At 35.9% G+C, this 18,932-nt stretch overlaps 1 protein-coding gene across 5 annotated transcripts in view; it reads right to left on the bottom strand.

Annotated features, from left to right (window-relative positions):
* Positions 1 to 18,932, bottom strand: part of CTNNA2 (catenin alpha 2) — a 453,719-nt gene that overhangs the window by 244,182 nt on the left and 190,605 nt on the right. The window contains exon 1 of one of the 5 annotated variants that reach the window (XM_052682456.1): positions 6,677 to 6,749. The exons of the other annotated variants lie outside the window; for them this stretch is intronic. The gene's annotated coding sequence lies outside the window, so the exon portion shown is untranslated. Of the gene's footprint in view, positions 1 to 6,676; positions 6,750 to 18,932 lie in introns of those variants that run through there. 5 annotated transcript variants of the gene reach the window in all.

Here is an 18,932-nt window from a genome sequence, read left to right as displayed (position 1 = left end):
GTAATAAGAAATGATATTTTAGCAAATGACTTGTAATTTCAGATCACAAACTAATAAGTAATGAAACAATACTCTCAAGTGACCATCATTTTCACAGGCCATTTATAACTACTACACAGTAGAAAAAAAAAAAAAAAAGAAAAAAAAAAAGGAGAAAAATAGTAGTGTTTTTCAATGTTTAAAACTACAGGTAATGCAAGTTTCAAGAATCCAGAAGAACTGAAATACCATTAGACTAATCCAATGTAGCAGTTCCTATATTCCTGATGAAAATATGCCATATACACGTACTGTTATATCCATTAGTAGTAGCAATGACCAACTGAGCCCAAATCACATTTCTTACTCTATAATCACAACATCTGTGATTTCCTGTGATTTCCCCTTATAAAACCCTACAAATTAAGTGAGCCCTATCTGCTCCTTCCAGTAGTAGCTGCCACTGAACATGCAAATGTCCCTCTGCATACTGCTCAATACCTTGAAAGCCAACCAGACAGTTGTCTTCTTAGACTTGAAACCCCTTATTTTTGAACTAAGGAATACTAATGTTTTTCATACTTTGTTTGTTCCATAAATCAGTATCCAGAATGCATTTTTAAGAATGAACAAAACATGAAACAAAGAGAGGCAAACCTCAGTGGACAATCAAGTTCTGCTGACGCTCTTTAAAAAGGTCAAGACTGTCAGCTTCCACTTCAAGAAAGACAATGTAAGAGATTCCTATGCAGCCCCTCAGAACTGATCTCTTGCCTCAGTTCTTGTCCAGCTCTGTGCACCAATTATACTCTTCAGAGGACATAAAAACCTTGTCAGTTTTTCAGAAATCTCCTATGTTATCTTAAAATTGCAATTGGACTGGGCTCTGCTACAATATTCCCAAAACAAAAACCTACACAAACCTACTCTGGTCCTTCCTTAAAAAAAAAAAAATAATAATAATAATTTAATTTACTTTAATGTTATTTTCTGCGTGTGTGTGTGTCTCTCTGTGTGTGTGGATTCCCATCCCTTTCTGATCAGTGACTCTTTGGTCTGTTTCCAATATTCTTGCACACAGACCCAATGTGATATGACACAAAATTGCAGCCTGTATGAATCATTACAAAAAAGTGACAGAAACATGAGTTTCTACACTAAGCAGGTATATCAGAAAGCATTTTTTCCATTTAGGATAACTAATCTTGTTCTTTTCTGTTGCCAAAGCAGTAGGCATTCCATGATCACACCATTGCTCTCTTACTGCCAATAACTCTCCTCTTCTGACTTAGAGCTCTGCTGCAAGTGCACTCAGAAAAGCCCTGAGATGCAAACACCAGAAACTGAGGAATAGCCTCTATCAGCAGCACAGGGAAACAGAATGACTTCGTCAAAGTGCAAATACAGGGTAAACTTGTCTAATACATCTTTACAGTGAGGGTGATGGAGCACTGGAACAGGCTGCCCAGGGAGGTGGTGGAGTCTCCTTCTCTGGAGATGTTCAAGACCTGCCTGGATGCCTACCTGTGCGACCTACTGTAGGGAACCTGCTTTGGCAGGGGGTTTGGACTCGATGATCTCTGAAGGTCCCTTCCAACCCCTACAATTCTGTGATTCTGTGATTCTGTGATCAGATAATGAGTTTGGAATCAGCCTCCAATGTAGCTGAAGGAACGAAAATGAAAGTTGACTGAGCACTGGTTTATTATTCCAAAGCATTCAAAATGCTTTGAACCCTTCAGCAGACAACACATTTTCCCATTCCTAAAAACAACAAATAAAAAGAAAATATCAAGACATGAAGGATGGAATGGAATGGAAGAAAACGGAACAGAATAGTTCAGTTGGAAGAGACCTTCAAAGATCAGCTAGAACTCGTCCACTTCAGAAGTAACCAAAGGTTAAAGGACATCATCATTTTCTAAACATCTCTTGAATTTTCTGCTTTCTCAGCTCTAAAACCTGTGAGATAAACAAAAAAAGGAGTGCCTTGAAGTCCTCCAGTTTCTGTCCTGATCTACAGAGGCCATAGAAGGTCTCCAAAATCACTGCAGTCAACTGCTGCCTAGAATCCAGCTGCATTTCTGGCCCTCAAAGAAATAGCTTAATGTGTGCAAAATGGCGGGAAAAAATATGAGAATTAACAATTACTAAATGGCAAATCTACCATCTGAGAAAATGAAAATAATTTACTATTAGAGAAGTTTCCTAACGGTTATGCTAGATTCTGCATAATGGACTAATATAAAAGAAAGGAAGGATTTATTTCTGGCAGATCTTGTCTGCTTTGAAAGGGATTTAATTGAGGGAAATTTGTTGCTCTGTGTTATGCAGAGGTCAAAACAGATAATCAAAACTATCTCCCCTTGATTTATAATCTGTAAATCTACATTTGTCTTTCACTAGAAATTTCATTTATCTTTTCCATGAAGAACAATGGGAATTAATTAAAATTTTAGAAAATTTTACTAGTGTAGCAGTGACAGTGTCTTTTTTCATTAAGACAATATTATACAAAGACTATGCCACATTTACTACTACTTAGAAGTAATGAAGGCAGCCTAAATTTTGAAAGATGAATTCAAATTGTTCATAAATCCTTACCTGTTGCAATAGCAAAGGGTAAAATCACCTTTAACTTGATGTGATATGCAACAATATATTAGCTAAAGCAGTCATAAGACACAGACAAAAATAGGGCAACCTAAATTACACAGTTAATGTATGGTGACCTGATAGTTACAAGATATCTCATATCTTAGTGATGTCCACTAAACTTGCACAAAAAATAATACAGGCTCCAAATTTCTGCTGTATGCATACTTCCCAAATACATTTAAAAAAAAATATATGTTTATTTTAGAAAGCAAGTAGAAATGTTTCATGCTACCTGATGTACAATTTTTTGAGGTTCTTTTCTGTTTGTGCAGTTCTTAATGCAGACTTATGGTACCTTGTGGACACTGTATTACACTTAGCCTTCTCATATATTTTTCATGGCTTTATGCTTTCTTACTGTGGAAAAGCAATACTTAACAAGACCTTTCTTCACAGAATCTTTCTTCTCTGCTTACTAATAAGCTTAGTTCTAAGCAAACTCTCTGTATTGATTTCCTTCAGACTTCAAATAAAGTCTATCAGAGCTTAAGATTTACAAACAATGTGCATGCCATTCTTCTCACCTATCCTCATTTAATCTCTATCCTCAGCTCCCTTTTTTTTCACATTACTTTTTTTAATTCTAGCAGTTACACTGTTTTTATTTATCCACTGTCCTCTTTCTTTTCTCACTTTCTGTAGCAATCCCCTTTCACCCAGCAGGTAGTCCCTGTGCTGTGTGGATGGTGGGGCCAAACCTCTTATGCAGAGTTTATCAGGAACATGGAGAGAATAAGAAAGAAATACGAGAGGGAGAAAATAACTATACTACAGGGAACAAATAAAATGTTTTTAAGTTGTGCAATGATTCTTAGAACAAGAACAAAAGCATGGTGACTCACAGGACTTAAGAGTCTCCTGCAGAAGAATTAATGCTAGAAATGAGAACTTTGAGTTTCCGAAACAAAAGACCCCATAAGATGTATTTTTGTTTGTAGGCAGAAATAAAGTAGACAAATACAGTACAGAAGGAATATTCAAAGGCTTGCAGGTTTTCAAACCAAACCTTCCTTTCATCTAGACCTTTGACACTCCTTGTGTGAAAATTCAGCTTCTAACAGCATTTCCTTCTTTAACTCCTGGTTTGCTTTAGCTGTGGACTGCCTGCTCTGCTGCTCCATGGTGCAAGATGCTGATAACAATTTGACACCGCTTCCTGCAGTGTGCTGATCACCTTCCAGCTCTTGCTCCTACTGACTGCAAATGGGGCACAAGGATCTCTCCAATTCATGCCTACTTTGGTGTCACAATGCATGGTTACACTTGTGTCCTGAAGGCTAGCAGTACCTATCTAGCAGTAAAAATATCAGGAATAGGAAACAGAACACTAAAAGCTAGGGTGGACAACTGCTATCTCCAAAAAGAAAAAATACAGAGTTGCCTGCCAGTAAGTTCATATGTTAAATACACGTGTTGAAAAGGGTAGGAACATAGTTTTATCCTAAATTGCTTCCAATCTGAAAGACAAGAAACAGACACAAACACACACAATGCGACAATGAGAATGCTGACTCCAGAAGCATGAGATTAAATCACAATTGCAAGCAAGAACAGTAAATAAAATTATATTGATGTCAATTAGTTTTCATGTCTTTTAGCAATAGCCCAGTGTCCTGAACAAGAGACCAGATCTGACAAGCAATTTCAGTACATCTAATTCTTATCTACTTCTACCTCCATGAGCATCCAATAACATTGTGGAGCTGTATCCAAATTCCTGTGTTATGTATTATTGGAATAAATCCACATGAAAACTTTGCCTCGGTTTCCCTAGAGCACTTGACTGCAACAACAGATAGCATCTCATTTCCATTACACAGCTATGTTCATTCTCCAATTATCACTAATGACCACCTTGCTTTATAAAAGATCAAAGGTGCTGAAGGAACATGAAATAAATATACCTGGAGGTGTAAAGAAGCTGGCTGACAGATTCTGAAAACAGATGGAAAAAGAAAAACAAATTGACAAAACAAAGTTTTTAGTGTTTTTTTGTTGTTGTTGTTTTGTCTTGTAGGTGGGAAAAAAGGTGGAGACAATAAAGAGAATAGTAAAATTATCTTGCTTATGAAAAGAAAGGAAATATGCATATGAAGTATAGAGCTTGCCGTGATAGTTCTTGTCTTCTTTTATTTCCAAATAACTTGGAAGATATTGGGGTGTGAGTTTCTTGTGTTGTTTTTATTTTCTCAGTCTCCCCTCAAACTCTAGTTAAAAGGCAGACTAAAAGCCTCATTCACCGATTAATTTCTAGAGACATATAGAGTTACCAGAATAAGTATGCTAAGTATAGATATTTAATGAAGTGCCAAAGCATAAAATAGAAAATTTTCACCCTGTTTTTCCCTACACTTTACATATCCCTTTTCATGTGTGCATATACATACCAAATTCTTTTTGGAAGGGAGAGCATTATAATTTTGACTTCTACTTCTCACCTTAACAAACATGTTTTTCCCATGCACTGCTCTATGCTAAAGAGTAGAAACATTACAGCCAGCTCTATCCTTCCACAAGCAGACTCAGTAAGCCTCATCCAATTAAGATAACAACAAAAACTATAATCTAGGAGAGGCCTGGCTAAAAAAAAAAAATCCCAATTCAGAGGGCACCAGCAGAAGGAAAGCAGCACAGCATCCACATCCCTTTCTACTAAAAGTCTGAATGAAGTACAACTGAGAGTGTGGAACATCATTTCTGTTTCCCAATGGCAGCTTCCCAAGTGCTGAAGCTGCAGCCAACTCACCGCAGACACCACACTAATACTACAGTTTCAGATTTTGACATTAATGGCTTTTCTTTAACTGATGATGGAGAAAATGCCTCATTTCTCCTCATCTCTCAAAAAGATTTTAAGTTTCTCCAGTCAACCATAACTATATCACCGCATATGAATCATTCGTACAATTTTGAAGGGAATTGGAAATATTTCCATTGTGGAGAAAGCAGCAGGGGCTGACGTTATCTCACACAAAAATAAAGAAACCTCCAATTAATAAACAAGACACCATTGTATGTTTTCACAAATAGGAAACTAGGATCAGACAACTTTATCAGAGCCATGACAGAAATGGAAACCTAGCTGATTGTTCTGGAGAGAGCTGAAAATAAATACCTTCAAAAAAACACTACAGCACATAGTGAGTTGTAACACACCCATTCCCAGTATGTGAAATCCAGGGCTCTGAATCACAGAATGGCCAGGGTTGGAAGGGACCTCAGGGATCATGAATCTCCAACCCCCTGACACAGGTAGGGCCACCAACCTCCGCATTTAATACTAGACCAGGCTGCCCAGGGCCCCATCCAATCTGGCTTTGAACACCGCCAGGGATGGACGGGGCATCCACAGCCTCTCTGGGCAGCTGTTGCAGCACCTCACTACTCTCTCGGTAAAGAATCTCCCCCTGACATCCAACCTCAATCTTCCCTCTCTCAACTTAAAACCATTTCTCCTTGTCCTGCTGTTATCAACCCTTACACAGAGTTGATTTCCCTCCTGTTTGTAGGCTCCCTTTAGGTACTGGAAAGCTGCAATGAGGTCACCCCACAGCCTTCTCCTCTCCAGGCTGTACAAGCCCAACTCCCTCAGCCTGTCTTCACAGGGGAGGTGCTCCAGCCCTCTGACCATCTTTGTGCTCTCCTCTGGACCCTCTCCAACAGCTCTTTGTCAATGGATGTATCATTGTATCAAAGCAATAGGAGCTGACTTTAAAATCCCAGCCTGAGCCCCACAAGCAAATACCCACATCAACATACTACTGCACAGAGCCAGGCACAGTGGGATTTGCAAGTAGTCACATGGCTGGTGAATTCAAATTCTATTACTTCAAAAGACGTAGGTCAAAAGGAGAAATTTATCTGGCATTTAAGAGTCGTGATGACTTTTATTCATGTAACAGTTTAAAATTCAGATTTTATTAATTATCTATGCCCTATTATTTCATAATAGTATTTTTGACCCTGCTCCCCATCACTGCTGTTGTTTAGTGATAAAGCAGTTACCTCCTATAAAAGTGTCATTAGAATAGATACCTACCTCTCTGCTGCTAAGAGGACATAGTGAATAAATAATTCAGAATGCAGAAAACACGAGGAGAATGTATTAGTTGAGGTTTGTATTGTGGCATATGATTCAGGCTACATCAAAACCAAAGGGCAAGTCTCTGCCAGTTACTCATTAAGCAAATTTTCCTGTGTACAAGCAATTAAGGTAACAACAAAACTCCCACAAAAGCAATTTAAGCGGTACAAACAGACAAGCCCTTTTACTGTGCCACATGAAACTTGGTTTTGACTTCATGAGATACCCATGATATTAAGTTTTTCTTTCACGACATAAAGCAAGTGAGAAGATTTATTGTGACTTCATTCTCTCCAGAAGACCACAGGCAGACAACAAAGAGCAGGTGCTGTGGCACATTGTCTCCTTACAGAATGAATTTCTGGCATCTTCAGCAAGAAGATAAATTGTCTCCCACAGCATTCAGCTAACCTCTCAGTCAGAACTGTAATTCTAACGATATCTCCATGAATTTAGAGAAAAGAAATAGGCAGTGTACTTTTGTGCTGGTGTTGAAGCACACAAAGTAAATACACAAAATATTTTATTGGGTTGACATAGCTTTCAGCACTGACAGTCTGAAGTGCCCAGTAATGCAGAAAGAACAAAAGAGTATGGGAGAAGAGGCTGGGATTAATTTACTCTTGCACCTGAAAAGGTCTTCAGCTCTGTACATGCGGTACGAGGTTCAGTTTCTTTCAATTCCCACATATAATTATGTATCATCTTTTCTACACAGACTCAGCAGGGTTTTGTTGGTGGGCACTGTTGTTCTTTTTTCTTCACATTTTTTCCTGGATCACAGGAAAACAGCTAAACACAGCAGCTAAAATCCTCAGGTTTTAGAAATGCATTTTTCTGCCTCAGAGATCCTCACCTCCTGTTGACATTGAAACACTCTGATTCCCTTCTGGTCAGAGTATGTCTTTATTCTCCTGGCTTGTTTGCCTGGTTGTGTGGGTATTACCTGGCATTTGACCTGATAACACTGCCAGATGGGAGGAAGGGCTTGAGCCTTTGCAATGAAGACTGGATGACTCCAAGGCACCCAGTCCTTCTGGTGACCAGAGTTCAGATATACCAGCATGGGTTCATGCCTTGCTGACTTTTCTTTTAATTTTTTTGTTAAGAAAGGAAGAGTGCAAAATGTACCCGTGTGGCGTAGGCCAAGAAGACACAATGACATTCATACATGAAGCTGATCAATTCCCAAATCACTGACATAGAGAACTGAAGACTTGGTACTTTTATGACACATCTCTGTAGTGACTCTTTGCTGTTCTTCACTAGCCAATGGCAATAATAATTTTGCCTGTGCTAAAAGGTGACTATCAACTGATGTTACAGCTTTCAGACAGGAACTAAAAAGCACGGCTTCTCTAAGCTTGCTCCCACAAAAGCCCTAAAGACAGTGATAAAAATGATGCAAACTAGTCCATGGAATTCATTCTACTTCTAAAGACAGGTAGCAAAATATCTGAAATATACCCTCACTTTCCCTGTTAAGACTAAACAAATATATTATACATTATTAAGTTAGCATAGATAAACAGGTGAGGTTTTTTTAGTCCTTCAGTGTCAGACAGGTGAAGGGAGTCTTTCTGTACAATCAGATACCAGCAATCAACAGTTTTTTAGACTTCATCAAATCAGGCATTTTTATAATTTATTTTGTTCAAACTCAACATCTGACGCATGGTTGCCTTTGATTCAAGACATTCAGAGTGACAGGAAAAAAGTTTACTGTTAAAGATTAATCATGTTCTTCTGTTCCCACTCTCCTTCTGCTCTTGTCTTTTGGAGGATGAGCTGAACTGTAACTTTATTTTCCCATTATGGAAAAATCTGTTTTAGCTTCCATTTATTTGTAATTTATTCTACCACATTTCATTCTCAATAAATAAAAGCATATATTTTGCATGTAATAAACGTTTATTTCATTCATTACTTTTGTACTTGACTAATAAATGGGTAACTGCTTTCACAAAGCCCTTCTATTTATTTACAATAGTCTGTCTTTATCTTTTTTTTTGTTTTTCTTACGTTTAAGAAGTCCTTATGGCCATTAATCCTCCATTTAGTATCACTTGGCAAAGTTCTTAACCTTGCCGTGCTGTTTTTGGTATAGCAAGCATTGCTTCTTACTTTTTTTCAATTGTTTTTAAGGCACAGTTCCAACTCTTATCACAATTTAGGAAAATGCATGGGCTGTACACTCTGCTTGATGATCCACAGGTTCTAACACCCAATTATGACATTTTCCTCTTTAGCATATCTGATTTTATTTGCTATATCAAGAGCATAGGACCTGCAACTGCAAAACTGACCGTATGTTTACCAAATCACATTTGTTAAGAAAATAAGAAAATAAACCTTTTTTTTTTTCTGCTTCAAAGTATCTCATGCATTTCTTATCCTCAGCTTAACAAAGCAGTATCTTCATAGAAAGTAAGAATACTTCCCACATGATTCCCATCAATGTCTACAGAAGTGTAGCTTTTATTTTAAATGAATTAAAAAGAGGTTCTGTCATTTAGAGTTGTAAAGATAACTGCTGAAACATGAAAGCAAGAATATCAATGCCATAGCTGCCTCCTCAGCCTGACAGCTGCAGTGCTTCTGCTGTTGCTTAGAATGAGATGCCAAGCAGCCACACGGTGAGGAAAAAAAAAGAGAACACCACACAAAACCACACACACTTACAAAAAAGAAAACTGCAACAGAATACAAAAGCAACTTTTCTCACTTTTTCAGAATGCCTCCTCCCCACTTGCTGTTGCACCTAACAAACTTACAAGTCAAATCCTTGGTTTTCTGCTTGTCTAGTATGACAGCTTCTGATTATATAATGTAGACAGACAATTGGAAAGAACTGGAACTGAAAAGCCTTCCTCATTCTAGAAAGCAAGCACAGTATACTGCATAAAAGAAAAGAGGAAAAAGAGGGGCTGCAGGAGAAAAGGGAGCTCCAGCTTTATCACAGAATCACTGAGGTTGGAAAAGACCTATAAGATCCCCAAGTCCAACCCCAACCCATCCCACCATGCTCACTGACCACGTCCCTCAGTGCCACATCGCCACGGTTCTTGAATACCACCAGGGATGGTGACTCCATCACCACTCTGGGCAGCTTATGCCAGTGCAATACCATTTTTTCTGAGAAGAAATTTGTTCCTGATATCCAACCTGATACCCAATATGTTCTTTTTGCTATCACAATACGTTTTGTCCTTTCTAGACTTCCACAAATACCAGACCAGTGCACATTTCAATGAATCACACAGTATCCTGAACTGGAAGGGACCCACAAGGATCACCAAGTTCAACCCTCAGCTCCACATAGGACCACCTCAAACTCAAGCCTGAGGGATTAACAGAATGCAACCCTAGAACAAAACATAGAACAGAAAATGCATTATATTGTCAATTATTTATCAACGTTTAGATAAGTAAAATAAACAAAAGTAGCATTTCACTTTCAATAAGCCAAATACTGGATGTCACATTACTGTCACTAGTAATAATATAATTTAGCTGTATATTAAATAAATGAAGTAAACATAATAGTATAAAATACAGTATCTCTTTAAAAGAAGGACAAACTGTATTTCTAACTAAAAGAATAGGGAAAAGTGGAATTAATACTGGGTAAACTTCCATTTTACAATTACATTAGCAATTACAGCAGCCCTACAGAGTTAGTTAGTGCTCTGTGATTGACCAAATCTTTCTCTGACAATGTGCATTGCATTCAGAAATGAAGGATGATATTTTATGGACTGCTGGAGGCTTTTAATTCTTTTATAGCACATTAAAATACAGTCAGTCTTTTAGCCATTTTAACCTTGTTTAGCATAAATGGTTGAACTTGAAATTCATTTACTTATACGGTCCATGGAAAATACCATTAAGAATTGCTGCACTGTTTTTTTTGTTTTTGTTTTTGTTTTTTACTTGTAATGCATTTAATTATTAATGTCCTTCTATCATTTATGGCCCATTGTTTTTTTTTTCAGATTTCCCACATCTTTCCCCTTACTTGTTCAAGGAGTTAATGGAGCCATAACATGATATTCCAGATACAGACAAAGCTGTTATCACTAGATCCTGCTTTACTTGAAAGTACCTTGAGTCCTGGTGATTATACAAACACCAAAGGTTAAACTGAACAATGACCGAAGGGCAAAGATATCATATACGCAAGACAGTCAGCTTAGTGATACTATATGATCATACACCATAGAATGTAATTTTCATGTCCATACATATGCATTACTTCATTTGTTCTAGGATAAGATGACCCCTAAAAGTAATTTTATGTACATTTCTGTGATCTATGATACAAACTCAGGAACACAAGTTAACTATCTTCTTGTTTTCAGTAACAAGAAGGCCTGTAACCTTCACAGGCTATTAATTTTCATAAATTTGCCTTGGAAAAAAGCAGTGTTATTAGATTTTAATCTGTGAATTGCAAAAGATGATTTCCTTTCTTCAAAATCCAACAGCAGACAGACAAGAAATACTCATTACTGAAATTAAAAGAAAAAAAAGAAAAAAAATCTTATGAAAACTAACCCCATTCATCTAGCTGATGCTAGTCTTTTTCTGTTCTTTTATGTTCTGTTACAACAATACTGCAGGAGTCAAGGACAGTCTTTATTTACCATACAAGAAAGGCAACTGCATGAATAGAACACTGAACACAAAGCTAGTTATCATTCATTGAATCATTAGCTTTTGGACACTGTTTGTAAACAGCACCAGATCAGATCTTCCCAGGATCCCTATGGTTGGTATTTTCATATGGATTTGGCTGCACAACCAAGCCTAAGTTTTTGAAAAACATAACTTTCCCCAGGTACATGAGAGCCACCTCAAATAAAGGGCCATCATCAATCGCAAACAGTTAGAGCTTAAAAGTGAATCTGAAGGAACAGACAAAAATACAGAAGAATTCAACTGAGTTAATGGATCGGTTGGGTGTGAAATGTATGTGATCAAGTTCTCTCTGATGGCCAGAAAGGTTCAGGTTAAATAGGCTGCTGCAGAGCTGCCCACAGTTTTCTCAATCTTTTGTCAATGCTGCATAACTCATATATGGCAGCAAACACCATCATGTTTGAAAAAAAAAAAAAAAAAAGTATCAGAAAGATATACTGGAGGAAAAGAAGGAAACAGTAGAGATAAAAGCCCCAAATTTCACATACTCATGTACTACCTGGAAAACCCATCTCTTTATGTAAAGAAATATAGCAGATTTTTTTTTTCCCCTTTCTTTTAACTTTTTAAGTTTATAGCTTTTTTTTTGCGATGCTGATTGATAAATTAAACTACTCTTGAAGATAGTAGACATTTGCATATGTTAAAGCAACCAATAGGAGAAAAGATATGCAAAAAAAAAAAAAAAAATTCATTGCATAGTTCTGCATTTTTATGACCTATACCTTCCAATAATGGCATATATTCTGCTGTAGGAAAGGCTAAGATAACAGTAAACTTTAAATTTCATGAACAATAAATCTGAACCTTCTCAAATAACATGTTAAGTCAGCATGAATATATGCATCCATTTTGAAAAACACTTGTATGGAAGTACCTTAGACATAAAGTAATGAAAACAGTCTTTTATGCATCCTGATTCAAGTTAAAAAAAAAAAAAAATCAAGAAAAAGAGTAACCACTTAACTACAACACTTTAGAACGATGTATATGAGATACATATTTATGAAATCTGCAGAAGGAACTATTGGAAATAAAACTTGTCCACCAACTTTTCAACAAATGCATTTTTCATTTTCAGTCTCTTCTTACTTTACAAGCTGTGATTTAGCACAGGCTGGGAAAACATTGAGGGAACCGTCACTCCGTACTTCTTCTATTAATATATCTTTTTCCCAGGCACCTCCTGTTGCCTGGGAAATTTTGTTGCAGGAATTTTATTAGAAAATGTTTTCCAAAGAAGTTATGCCATTTGTTCAGCATATTAAATGATAGCCCCCCAAAAAATAAAAGGCAAATGCAAGGGTGTAGTCCCGGAGGCTTCTTTCCAAGCTGGGAATACAGAGGCAGCAGCTTCCATGAGCAAAAGCTGAAACATATATATTTAGGTCTGGAAATTCAGAAAAGCAGCACAGAATGTATTCTCAATACATGAAGTCCAAAATGAAAACAACACTAAAACCTGTTCAATATAGTCACAGAATAACCAAGTATAGTCCTAAAATTTCTGCATAGTAATGAAGAGAAACCAAAGCTTCTGAAGTTGAATAAGAAAAACTTTTACAGAGTACTTTTTGTCTACATTAAGTGTCCAAGAAGCATTATAATAACAGTAGCAAATCAACAGCTATGTCTGCTACCACCACCCATTACAATTTCATAAGAAAGCATAGCTCCAACGTGGCTTCTTCTTTTCTTCTGTGAAGAATGGATAAACAATGCATCTTATCAGTGAGATTTCTTCAATCAGTAGTCCACAAAGAATAATCCACTGTCAATAATCTGTATAGGATGGCACTATGAGAATATGGACACAGAAGTACATTCAATTTTTAATCTCCAAAGAATCATTAGCTTGGGCCACAGTCATTTTTTGCTACCTTTATTTACCTTTACTGCTGTAGTAAAAACGTGATTAGCAAGATATTTGTATCTAGAGTTTATATACATACATACATTTATTCACTTATTCATTGCATTACCTAAATGAAATATTAGGTCAGAAAAGAAACTAATATATGACAGACAAACCTATGGCTTTAAGTTGCTTTGGCACAATAAACAGAAAAATAATGAGGAAACTTTTTGAGAAGTTGTCAATGAACAAGTCATATTACATCTCAGAATTACAATTAAATTAACCTCCTGCTATTTTGTAATGTTGAACATTACTATAGAATCTCAGCAAACTGCTTGATACAATAAACATTCAAACTATATCTCCCTTACACCACAATCCTTTTCACTTTTGTGATGCAGATTAATAGGCCTAGGAATGGTTGAGACATTGTTGCTCATAAATACGTGCACAGATAGTACACAAAATAGAAATTTAAATCACATTACATACTGGGTCTGTCTAAAGACATGTGTACAAATAATAATTTAAAAATTTAATGAGTAAATGAATAAAAGAATAAATGTGTGGTCCAATTTGCACAGTAAGAAATGGAAGTCAAACGGGAGAAGAAAAAAAAAAGTGAGCTGTGATTTTCCCTTCAAGAAAAGGAGGGAAATTATTCTTCAACAAATATTGCTACTATTTTTTTTCCTGCTCCTGGTGGTGCTTTTTGGTGCCCCAAAAGTACCAGGGATTTCACAAATACTGGATTGCCCCACGTCTATGAAGAGCCCGATTTCATCTCCCGCTGTGTTTCCAAAGTGATAATTAAGCTGCCTCATCACTTATACTGCAATTCATTTATAGTTCATAAGTAATTTGAAGTAAACATATCTGCTCAGCATTAGAAATAAGAATGTCCACAATTACTAACTAGTCCCATTTCCCGTTGCAGTCAATCTCACATGGAAATTTATCAGTTTCAATTCATTTCTCTCCTAAAACTTGTTGCTGACAGGAAAACCACATGATATTAATGTCAGTGGGACTAATTCTGTGTATAGAAGTATAGCTGTGTTGTTTTGCTTTTTTTTCCTTCACTATTACAAATCATTAACCTAATAACTGGGCATGAATCTGTTTTAATAAATACAGTTTCAAAAGTTTCCTCCAGAAGAAAATATAGCTCAAATTACATAGTATGTGGACTTCCTGAATTTATTATTATTATTTAAGTCCATCACAACATAGACTTTTGGAAATGTAATATTTCCTCATTCACCAACAGTAATACAAGCTCTTCTAAGTAAAGCAGTACAGAGATTGCACTGAGCATTTCCATTCTCTTGATTCAACGCTACTCGAAAGTGAACTATTATTTTTTTCTAAATCATAATTCAACAAAGGTGTTATAATCAAGCTCTTTGTGTGTGGAAGGGAGAGGAAATGAGGAGCATGCTTGGGTCTGAGTATTTTTAAAGGAGAGCTGAGACATTTCCCAGTGAAAGGCTCTGTTGATAAACGGTGGTTAGGGGAAGAAAATTGGTTATTCAATGAACAAAGTGGTGTGTAATTTATTTTACTTCATTAGATGCTGAATTCTTCAAACACTGCTAGGAATTAGAATGCTTTAAAACTAATTATTGTAAGTATGTTTAATGATAGCTTTGAAGTTACTTTCAACCTAGAATGCTTTTTTAGATTAAATTATGTATTTCTACCATTCCACTGTTACCACCCAGCTCAAGGGCAAAATAGGAGCAAAAAAACCCAACCCATTAAACATTGTAAGAAAATGTAGCAATAGTTCAGCTGTTTTTTCAGACATGTTTCCATAACCTCATACTGCTGCTAGTGTAAGAGTTTCCACAGAAGCATGAGTGCAGTGTAGTCTACAAAATCTTATCATAAAACTTAAAAATTATGCTTCCAAGAAGAAGAAAAAAAATAGAAAGGAACAAAAGGTGAACAAAAGTGGAGTTGTAAATTGTGGATATTATGGTGTAAGAAGTATTCTGGTGTATTCTTCTGGTAAAGAAACTTAAACTCTTTCCTTCACATGTCTTTGCTAACTTGTACGTACGGTATTCAAGCACTTAGCTCAATGATACCAGTCCTTATAATGAAAAACGAGTGCTGAAAGGAATTACTGTAGTATGGAACTGATATTTGCTTGGAAGGAAAATGTGGTTCTGTGATTTAAGCAGGGCAGAGCATCAGAAGCCTCCGCCCCAGTCATAGGATTGATTTGAACGTTATCTGCTTCAGTTCATAAAATCATAAAGGATGGAGAAGAGCTCTAAGATCATCTAAGCCCTCTAAGATCCAGCTAGCTGAGGACAAAGGCAACTTGAAATTGTATCAGTTTGATGAAAGAATGCAAACGTAGTTTCAAGTTTTGCTCATTTCACTCATTTCCAATCATCTTTCCTATTTTTAAACATGCATCTTGTACTTCAGGGATTTACCCGGATTTTAACTGGTTCTGGAGAAAGCCTTAAGTGAAGAGAAAGATGTTTTTATGCACTTCCCTCTTAGTACTGTTTTCTCTCTTTTCCCATTATGTATAGACCAATACAATATGGCAGGAATATGCATTACACTAGAAAAGCCTTACTGTCTCAAACAGAACTAATAAATGGAAGGAGAAAATAGACATCTTCTATTCTTTCTTAAAGAACAATACATGATAAAATTATCTTACAGTAGAAGTTCATGAAATTCAGACAAATAATATATTACACATATTGTAGCATTTTCAAATTTAAAGTACAGGTACGTGATTGCATTTGGGTGAAGGGTTAAGAAGGTTAACTAGCTAACATTTATTCATCTTTATCTCATTGCAGAGATACTCCACAGCCAAAAGTAACAAACAAAGTCTAGTAGACATAGAAAGACAGAGGTAATAAATAACAATTAGCAAAACTGCCTTAGTTTCATAATAGACAGTATTACAAAAAGCTGTTTATGTAGATACAGGACCTTAACAGGAATACAAATAAATAGTTGTAGCATGGGCACAAAAGAAAAGGTACAGAATGTTATCCTTGACATATGCAGAAAGAGAGGAAATATGAGAACATCTTTTCCTTCAGCTCAAAAGCAGAATATTCAATAAATAATTACAGCCTATCCCCAAAATGTCACCCAACCAAAAAAAATCCTTAATAGCACAAAGAAGAGGTTCTGTTTCTTTTTCCTTCTCTTTCTTTTAGTGGCATATTCCATCAGTTCTGAGTTTGTCAGAAACAGTGATTAGAGAGGAAAAAAAAATAAATCTTTTTTTATCTTCTACCTAAAACTTCAGATCAGCAGTGAAAGTGAGTGAAACACAACCCTATCAAAGTGAACATTTTTCATTTTGTAAGATTGATATTTATAAATTTACATGGCTTTCCTAACCATGCTTCCCAGAACTATCATAAAAGAAGCACATTACATAAACCTATTCCCAGGCATCTATTTCTGTCTTGCAAGTACCCAAGATCTTTGGTACTGTCACAAGAGATGGGAGAAAACAAACAAAAAATCATTATATTTGTCTACATCTACAGAAAAAAACGTCATAAAGTGCTATTAGACATCATTTGTACCACACACACTTGCTGACATTCATTAACTTCTAGCACTGGCTCATGAGTTTTCACCACTAGTTTTGCAAGGGATTTTCTTCAGAAAGTCTCACAATCTTTACTCAGCTTCCCTGGTCACAGTAAGTTTGTTAGATGCCTTCTGAGCATCCGTCTGGTCTCCACTGAACCTGCTCTAACCCTACAGATATGTTCAGCCTACATTGGAACACCCAGAGCTCTAGGACATGACGTAAGCTCTTCACCTGGTTTTCACAGGATACTGATGTACCACAAAGAGTTTCCTAATCAAGAAATTCCTTTACTTAAATTAACTTCTGGATAATTTCTAAGTAAATTGAAAGACTCCCTATCATTGGAGCTGGACAACAGTCATAGGCAATTTCCAAAACAAATCATATACACAATGTCTCCTTTGACAGAGTATGAAAATAATTTACTGAAGGTCCTTCCATACACATTTTCAGTTGCACAGGAATCAGAACGGAATGACCTAATATTTTTGTTAGCTTTTGTAAGAAATTTTGCCTGTGTTATGCATATTCCTAAGGTCATTTTCAAACACTCTTAATCACAGAAACAAACAAGCAAGCAAAGAAACAAACAAACAAAAAACCCCACCAACACTACATTTTACTGTGGAAAACAAACAAACAACATCTTAGTATGTCAGTTAACATGCTACATGCATGCTGTGCAAGCATGCATTTTGAATATATGTAAGCTATTTTTAGAATTAGATGTCAATGATGAGAAGAATAAAAGCGTGTAAATTGAAAGAAAAAAAAAAACCAACAAACCTGTATTTTTATAATCTTAAGGCTTATATTAATTCCACGTATCTTACAGCATAATATAAGAATGAAAGCTTTCCAAAAGAGAGAAAAAAAGGATTTTTCAATTTTTCAGCAATCTGAATTCCCTGAAATCAGTGCTTAAAGGCCAGCAGTTTAAGAGATGCTACAAACTGATACACTTATTCCCCAACTTTTACTAACTGAAACAATAAAATGTAGCAGGAAGCATCTGCTGCAAATGCCAAAAACAAATTGCTAAATAAAAAGTAATTTGAAGTCTGTTGGTTGTGGGTCATATAATTAGGAATATGATTTTAATAAGATTCTAATTTTTAAGTCTCTGAATCCAGTAAGTTTTAAAATATTAATATACTGCTTTTATTACTTCCGTGTTCTGTGTTTTAATGTAGCAATTTTCATACAAAAATGCTACATTATCTGGGTCCCTGAATTATTCTATTTATTTTTTAGTTACCTACATCTCCATTACATTTTACATCCAAGCCCATTTCTCAAATGTATCTGTTATAAATACCCCTTAGCAAAGGTAAACTGCTAAATCACAGGCAGTTTTAAGTGAAAATAATGTAGAAAATTTATAGTTTTACCTAGATATTCTTTCTTAAAATCTCTCTAAATGTATTCTCTTGATCTTATTGGAGTTTTTCTACCTAAGATTCAGCAAATTTGTAACTTAAATTTAAAAATATATATGTTAGCTTATGATAAAGTGCACACAGTGCTGTAATTATGTGCCTTGCTGAAAATGCATAAACTCTTTTTTCTTTCTTTTTGTTTTTCAGCAGTATAAGCACAGAAACAATGAACTACAAGAATCCTAAGGCAATTCCAGTGACAGACAGGAAGGGGACAGCAGGAAATTGATGTAGATTCTGTTGGGTGTCAATAAACAATGCAAGAAGGGTTTCAACAGGTAGGGTGATTTTCCAAATACATGCATCATTGTCACTAAAAATATGAATAGTTCAACATTTAAATCCTTATTGAAGAGGGATTTATTTTTACATTTCAAGCAAATACATATATATATATATTTAGGCTATTGTGCAGACTGATATTCCAACAGTTTAAGTTCTCTACAAGATAACAAAATGTACAACTGTCTAATAAGAGCTCAATATATTATAAGGGTTGAAAATTCAAAGTATTCTATTCACATTAAGAACAAAAACATCCAAAAAATATAACAGAGAGGTGTGATTTTTAGTGCCACACTAAATTCAGTACTCTGACCTTCATACAAAGACTTGGCAAGCTCA

This window comes from Tympanuchus pallidicinctus, unplaced genomic scaffold (genome assembly GCF_026119805.1).
Source record: "Tympanuchus pallidicinctus isolate F22 unplaced genomic scaffold, pur_lepc_1.0 scaffold2, whole genome shotgun sequence".
Classification (NCBI taxonomy): Eukaryota; Metazoa; Chordata; class Aves; order Galliformes; family Phasianidae; genus Tympanuchus; species Tympanuchus pallidicinctus.
Note: the sequence above shows the minus strand (reverse complement) of the source record. Positions and strands in the feature narration are given on the sequence as shown.